This window comes from Macrobrachium nipponense, chromosome 49 (genome assembly GCF_015104395.2).
Source record: "Macrobrachium nipponense isolate FS-2020 chromosome 49, ASM1510439v2, whole genome shotgun sequence".
NCBI classification, from domain to species: domain Eukaryota; kingdom Metazoa; phylum Arthropoda; class Malacostraca; order Decapoda; family Palaemonidae; genus Macrobrachium; species Macrobrachium nipponense.
The window spans coordinates 13,030,230-13,037,530 of record NC_087224.1 but is presented as its reverse complement, the minus strand read 5'-3'; positions in this window follow the sequence as shown (position 1 = coordinate 13,037,530).

Sequence of the window (7,301 nt, the reverse complement as noted above, 5' to 3'; positions counted from 1 at the left end):
CTTTTATGTAACTCAACGTATGGTTACCAGCCAGGGTTCCCAGATGGCACCACTACCAACCAGCCAAAGTCTACCATGAAACCAGCCAAAATCCCGCCAAATGGTAATCCAAACCAACCCAAATAAACCGGCAAATATATGTGCGTTATATCTATCTTTATAAATGCATATTTTTTATCATATATATGCTTGTATAGCGGCATCATAGTTTAGTTAGATAATATAAACTAATATAAGAATGCAGGAGAAAAAACGAGAATGAATTGAAATTTTTGAAATGAGGCTCGTTCCCTGAGAATCCGGCAGCCTGTTTTGTGGTCATCTGGTGTGTGTGTGATTTTTATTTTAATTCCATCTACATATTTTGCTTAAATGTTACCAAGTTTTTACTGAAAACCTATTCAATTCCCCAGATTTTCCTGAAAACCTTCAAAATTCCCAATCTGGGGAGAGATTCCTCAAACGTGGGATCAGTGTTTAGCTCAAATAGAAAGTGTTTGAAACCAGCCAAAATACCACTAACCAGCCAAAGTGAAATTTTACCCACCAAATTAGGAAAAAAAGCCAAATTTGGCGAGAAACTGCCAAATCTGGGAACCCTGTTACCACCCAATCCTTCACTCAGTCCGGTAGCAATGTAGGGGTCATACTGTAACGTGTTGGCTAAATACATATATCCCTCCCGTAAAGAAACCCCCATTTCTTTCCTCACTAAGAAGTCCGAGTTTTAGGCCAAAAGCTCCCTTACAGTTAGCGCATGCGCAGTAGCATTAGCGCATGCGTAGTAGGATTCATTGTTGTGGTAGTAGTGGTAGTACAATATGGATGTGGAACGGCTCCACTATAGCTAGTTTTGTTTTTATTTCTTATTTCCGCCTGTATTTCGTGTTTTTAAAAGTGATAAATGTGGGAAATACCACAATAACACGGCAAAATCTCCCCCCAACCCAAGTGGTTTCTCCCCAAAACCCAAAACCCCGGTTCCCACTGGGTGTCCCCCTTACGTAGGATAGAGTTGGGGTTTTGTCCCCACCCAAAACCCCGGTTCCCAATGGGAATCCCCTTTACCGTAGGATAGAGTTCAAAGGTAAATTAGAGTCGTCCGAATAAATATTACTTCAAATTCTTGCTCAGGAGGTAAAACTGCATAGAAAAACTGCAACTGCCATACTCTGGGCCGCCGCGGATAGGTACACTAGATCTACCTAGGAAAGACCTTCATCTTACAGCCAACCGTACTGTCTGCTCTTGGGAGCAAGAGCCCGTGCTGGGGTACCGTAAGGTCTCCATACTCTTACCACCAGGATTTTGGAGGGTCTGCGTTAGAGACCAATATATAGGTATTAGGTATTTTTATCTACATTTTAAAGATATTCTAGATTGATTTTACTACAATTACGAACAAATGACCGACTTCGGTTTTACCTAATCTGGCCTTATACTAGAGTTCCGACTTCGCAAAACTGGCCCTAAAATTACAGAAAACTTTTAATAATTTCATATTCTGTAATATTCTTTCTGAATTTCATTCTCCATTCATACTAAGCTAGTTTGGAACCCTAGTTGCCTATTAAAATCTGCCCCAAAATGCGTCAGAATCTTACCTCATTGGATAAGCGGCATTAAGAATGCATTTCTCCTCGACGTGTCAATCACGATACGAAAAATTGTCGAATAAAAACATTAACTGGCAACTGAAAAAGTCTTTTAAAAATCTAAAGTCCTCATTTTCTAATAAAAAGTTATATAAGAATGATTTTACTTGGAATATTTAAGTTATAAAATAATATTGATTTTTATATGGATATGTATTCGATCTTTGCTTTTACCGACGTAAAATAAGATCAAAAGAAAGGTATTTTGCCAAGATGATTCTGGTAGTCATTTCTTCTTCTTGGTTTTATGTGCTTTAACTTCTGTGCATATTGCTTTTTTTTCATTCATTAATTCGTGCTTATTGCTTTGCCATCTGTATTGATATATCTTACCTTAGCTACATTACCTTCTATCTTACTTGCATATATCTGGATAATATGTTCATTAAAAATGTTATTTATCGTCCCTTAACATCCCTAAAACAATATTAACACTTCAAATTACTTAGTTGGTTTTAACTATCGAGTATTATACCGTACGTAAGATACAGTGGGTACTAATTGATGCAAATATCGAGTATATAACATTTCAAAATATAATTACAATGACATCATAAGTCTGACTGGGTAAAGAGACATATGGACAATTTACAAGTTTTTTTTTATTTATTAGTTTTTTGCATTTAAAAAATTTTTCACTAAAATTGATAACTGAAAATATCTACTGACTGTTTTAGGTTCAAAACAAAATGATTCTTTAAAACGGCATAGCTTGCTAACACTCTCAGTTATGGTTTATGAACCTCGGTTATGGTATAATTACCGTCTGAAGTGTTGTATGCTATGGTACGCAAAGCACGGGGAAGATTGCTATAGAAAACGTACCATATTTGTCAAAGAAAACTTCTCTCATTACTTGGCAGACTTTTACAAATATAATGACACGTACTCAGTAATAGGTGCTCTCTCTCTCTCTCTCTCTCTCTCTCTCTCTCCTCTCTCTCTCTCTCTCTCTCTCTCGTCTCTCTCTCTCTCTCTCTCTCTCTCTCTCTCTCTCTCTCTCTCTCTCTCTCTCTCTCTCTCTCTCTCTCTCTCTCTCTCTCTCTCTCTCTCTCTCTCTCTCGCTTGGTGAGACGTTCCCGCGTGAAATCAGATTAATCAACAGATATCACAAGTTCAACATACGACTAGAATTTGAGAAATATCTAGAAGTGTTCGTGAACTATCGGTGATAAGATTAGTGTGAAAATAGTAGGATAAAGCGTCTTCTAAGTTAGTTTATCAAGTGTAATACTGTAAATCAGAACAAGATGGCAGTAAGTTCCAACTGCGGGAAGAGATGGCGTAATTTAGCGTGTTTAGCAGATTCGCAATACGATGAGGTAGCAGGAAGGGAACTGGCATTTCTCATCTATGAAATCAGCAACAGTCATAACCAAAAAGATACAAAAGCATTCATAGATATATTAGAAGGATATAATCCTTCAAACTGGAACAAATCTAATGAAAAAACAACATCTTGAAAATAATTGAAGAAGTTCCAAATAAAATCCAAGTGGTCAAGAGACTCAAACGAAAATATACATAAACCAACATATTCCGACAAAGAAAATGAATAAGGTGAATCTTGTGAATATCCTAATTGACGCATTAGGAAAAAAAAAAAAAAAAAAAAAAAAAAAAAAAAAAAAAAAAAAAAAAAAAAAAAAAAAAAAAAAAAAAAAAAAAAAAAAAAAAAAAAAAAAAAAGAAAATGCCAAAAGCATGCAAACTGTGTAAGGTTTGGTATAGCATAGTCAATCCACAAAACCTAATCAGAAAACAAATGTGCTGCATGCAACATTCCGACCCATCCACAGTGTGCTGAGGTAATACAAGATATGAGAAAAGATACAAGAATTTTTTGTTCAACATGTCTATCATGGATAGACAATGTTATTAAATCAAGATTGAATGTACAAAAAATAGTTGAGGATGAAGAAGAAGAAGAAGAAGAAGAAGAAGAAGAAGAAGAAGAAGGAAAAGAAGGGAACGGAGAAGTAAACAAAAATGAAATGACAGAAAAAAACAAGTAAGGAAAACAAAGAACAAGATAAAAGTATGGATGCAGAGATACTCATTGATATACATATGAGGCAATAAAGCAGCATACCTACGAAGAAATAAATTACGATATGGGCAACAGAAAAGCAAATCCCGAAGAGGCTCTACCCAGATCTACCCAATGACGGGAAAGAGGAAAAAATAGACAAGAAAGACAAAATCTGCAACCTTTTGAAAAGAGGGAATTGCAGATTTGGAGAAAGATGTTACTACAAACATCCTAATTGTATGTCACAACTATGAAATATATGGGTAAATGTGCATACCTAGATGGATATGGGGATGATTGCAGAGATCTGCATCCAAAAATATGCAAAAACCTAAAAGAAGGAAAAGGATGTAAGTTCGACAAAAATGCAAATATATGCACCCTGTAGCCATGAATCATAATCAAATAAATAACCAACCACGTAATAAAATCCAAAATAAGAAAGAAACAAATAGAGAGAGAAATCAAGAATATCAGGTAAAAGAGAAAAGCAAACCACCAATGAGATATGCAGAGATGTCAGCAAAAAATTTCAATGCATCAGCTCCAAAACTTCTACTCAAGGGATAATAACTGTATTTATTATGCAAGAGGATATTGCAGAAACGGAGAAATTGCAGATTCAGACACAAAAATGAATAATTATGATAAGGAAGATAAAAGATATGGAAAGTTGGATTTTTTAATGTCAGAATTTCTGGAAATGAAAAAAAGAACAACATACCAGAACAGGAAAGAGACATGGGAAAATCCTTATTACTACCAATATTAAATGAAGGAGAAAACACGCAAACCATCATAGTGATGAATGCGCAGGGTTTAGTTACGAGTAACTCAAAAAGAAAAATAGAGTACCTTAGAAGAAACTACCCAATTGGGAAATTGAAAAGAAAATAAAGATATCATGAATATCAAGTGAAACCTGGTGTATTAATTCCCAAGAGACTGGGAATTGGATGATATAGGGTTTCCAAACTTATAGATCAGATAGAAAAAAAAAATCCAGGAATCAAGGGGGAACCGCAATATATGGGAAAGACAAAAAACAAGGAAAAATATATGAGAAATAATAATAACTCAGAATGTGAACTAATAGCGGTAGAATTTGAATCTGAAAAATTAATGAACATAGTAATATATAGACCTCCTAATACTAAAGAGTTTGGCTTAATATTGAAAAATTGGATGATATGTAGAAATCACAAGGACTGGACTATTCTCCTATCTGGTGACTTCAACTTTCCTTTCGTAGAATGGAAAGAAACGAAATAGGAGATTGTGGATGTACTTATACATATAAAAAAGAGAGTAATAGTAGTGCAGAAGATAAGAGGCAATTCGAAAAGCTATTAGATATGCTACTAGATACAACATTCAACAAATAAATCAACTGCCAACAAGAAAGGAAAATACTTTAGACCTAGTATTTGTGAAACGAGGAATGAATTATGTTAAAGAAATAATAGTTTATAATGCGAGTATTTCAGACCATAATGTCATAAGAATTTAACAGTTCATTCCAAAGCAAGTGAAAACAGAGATAAGCAAGAATGAAAAAGTGGGAAGGATATGGAAAAAATACAACTTCTACAGTAAAAATATAAAATGGTCAGAAATAAATGAAGAATTAAACAAAGATTGGGATAACATTTTCGTAAGCGATGACATAAGGGTAAATACGGCGATATTATATAAAATATTAGAGAAAAAATAGTGGATAAATATATACCGAAGAAGAAAAGTAAACATCATTCATGCATACCAAGAGACAAAAGGATCTTGTTCAGAAATCAGAAAGTGGAAAAAAGGTCTTGCAAAAGAAAAAATGCATGGAAAGTTATAGAACTAAAGTAAGATTAGAAAATGCAGAACAAAAGATTATACAATCAAAAGAAAATGAAAAACGGGGAGGGAACTTGGAAGAAAAAACCCTATTAAATATCAAGCAAAACCCCAAACTATTATACTCATATGGCGAAGAATGATGAATAAAGAAGAATAGAAATAGGCCCTCTGAGAATTGAAGGGAGATTAACGAATGAAAAAAAAAAAAGGAAATTTGCAACATACTGGCAGAACGATATAGAGAGAATTCACCCCCTAGAATAGATAATTATGAAGATAATGATATAGAAGTAAGGGACGAAAATAGTGAATATTTAAGCTGACATAGAAATTAATGAAGCTGATATTTGTGGCATGGCGATTAATGAAATTAAAAATGGAGCTGCTGCAGCCTAGTGGGAATCCCTGCTATTTTGTTAAAGAAGTAGTTCATTCTATCGCAAAGCCACTTGCAATATTATTAAGACAAAGTGTAGATACAGGCAAGATTTATGATGAGCACAAATTAGCATATATCACCCTACTTTCAAAAGTGGATCAAGACTTGAGGCCAAGTAATTATGGCGGTGTGAGCCTAACATCACATATTATGAAAGTGTATGAAAGGGTAATGAAGAAAAATATTATGAAACATTAATAAAAAAAAAAAATAATTTGTTTAATATAGGACAACACGGTTTCGTACCCGGAAAAAGTACACAAACCCAACTGTTAGTCCACCGTGAGAACATATTCAAAAATATGAAAAGCGGAAATGAAACAGATGTGGTTTATCTAGACTTTGCAAAAGCTTTTGACAAAGTAAGACCATAATATATTAGCAAAGAAAATTAGACAACACAATATCGTAGATAAAATAGGAAGATGGTTAAAAGAATTTTTACACAACAGAAAGCAGATAGGTTGGTTGCAAAACTATGAGAAATCGGATGAAACCAAGGTAATATCCGGTGTGCCACAAGGTACGGTGTTAGCTGCAATACTGTTTGTTATTATTGATTGAAGACATAAGACAGTAATGTTAAGGATTTCGGTAGTGAGTAGTTTCGCTGATGACACAAGAATAAGTAGAGAAATTACTTGATGAATTGAAGGTAGGAACGCTCTACAAAGAGACCTTAACAAAGTATATGATTGGGCAGAGGAAAATAGGATGGTATTTTAACTCTGATGAATTTGAATCAATAAATTATGGAGACAGAGAAGGAAAGCTATATGCATATAGGGGACCTAATAATGAGACAATTACAAATAAAAAGGAAGCAGTTAAAGAACCTTGGTGTGATGATAATAGGAAACATGTTATGCAATGATCAAATAGCAATTCTTTTGGCAAAATGTAAAGCAAAAATGGGAATGTTGTTACGGCACTTCAAAACAAGAAAAGCTGAACACATGATTATGCTTTATAAAACATATGTTCGTAGTCCACTTGAATATTGCAATATGATATGGTACCCACACTATCAAAAGGATATTGCACAAATAGAGAGTGTACAAAGGTCCTTTACAGCTAGAATAGAAGAAGTTAAGGACCTTGACTACTGGGAAAGACTACAATCATTAAAACTTATATAGTCTAGAAAAGGAAGAAGAGAACGCTACATGATAATTCAGGCATGGAAACAGATAGAAGGAATAACAGAAAATATCATGGAACTAAAAATATCAGAAAGAGCAAGCAGAGGTAGATTAATAGTGCCCAAAAAAAATACCAGGAAAAATAAGGAAAGCACACAGGACATTAATCCACTACGCACCAGCATCGAT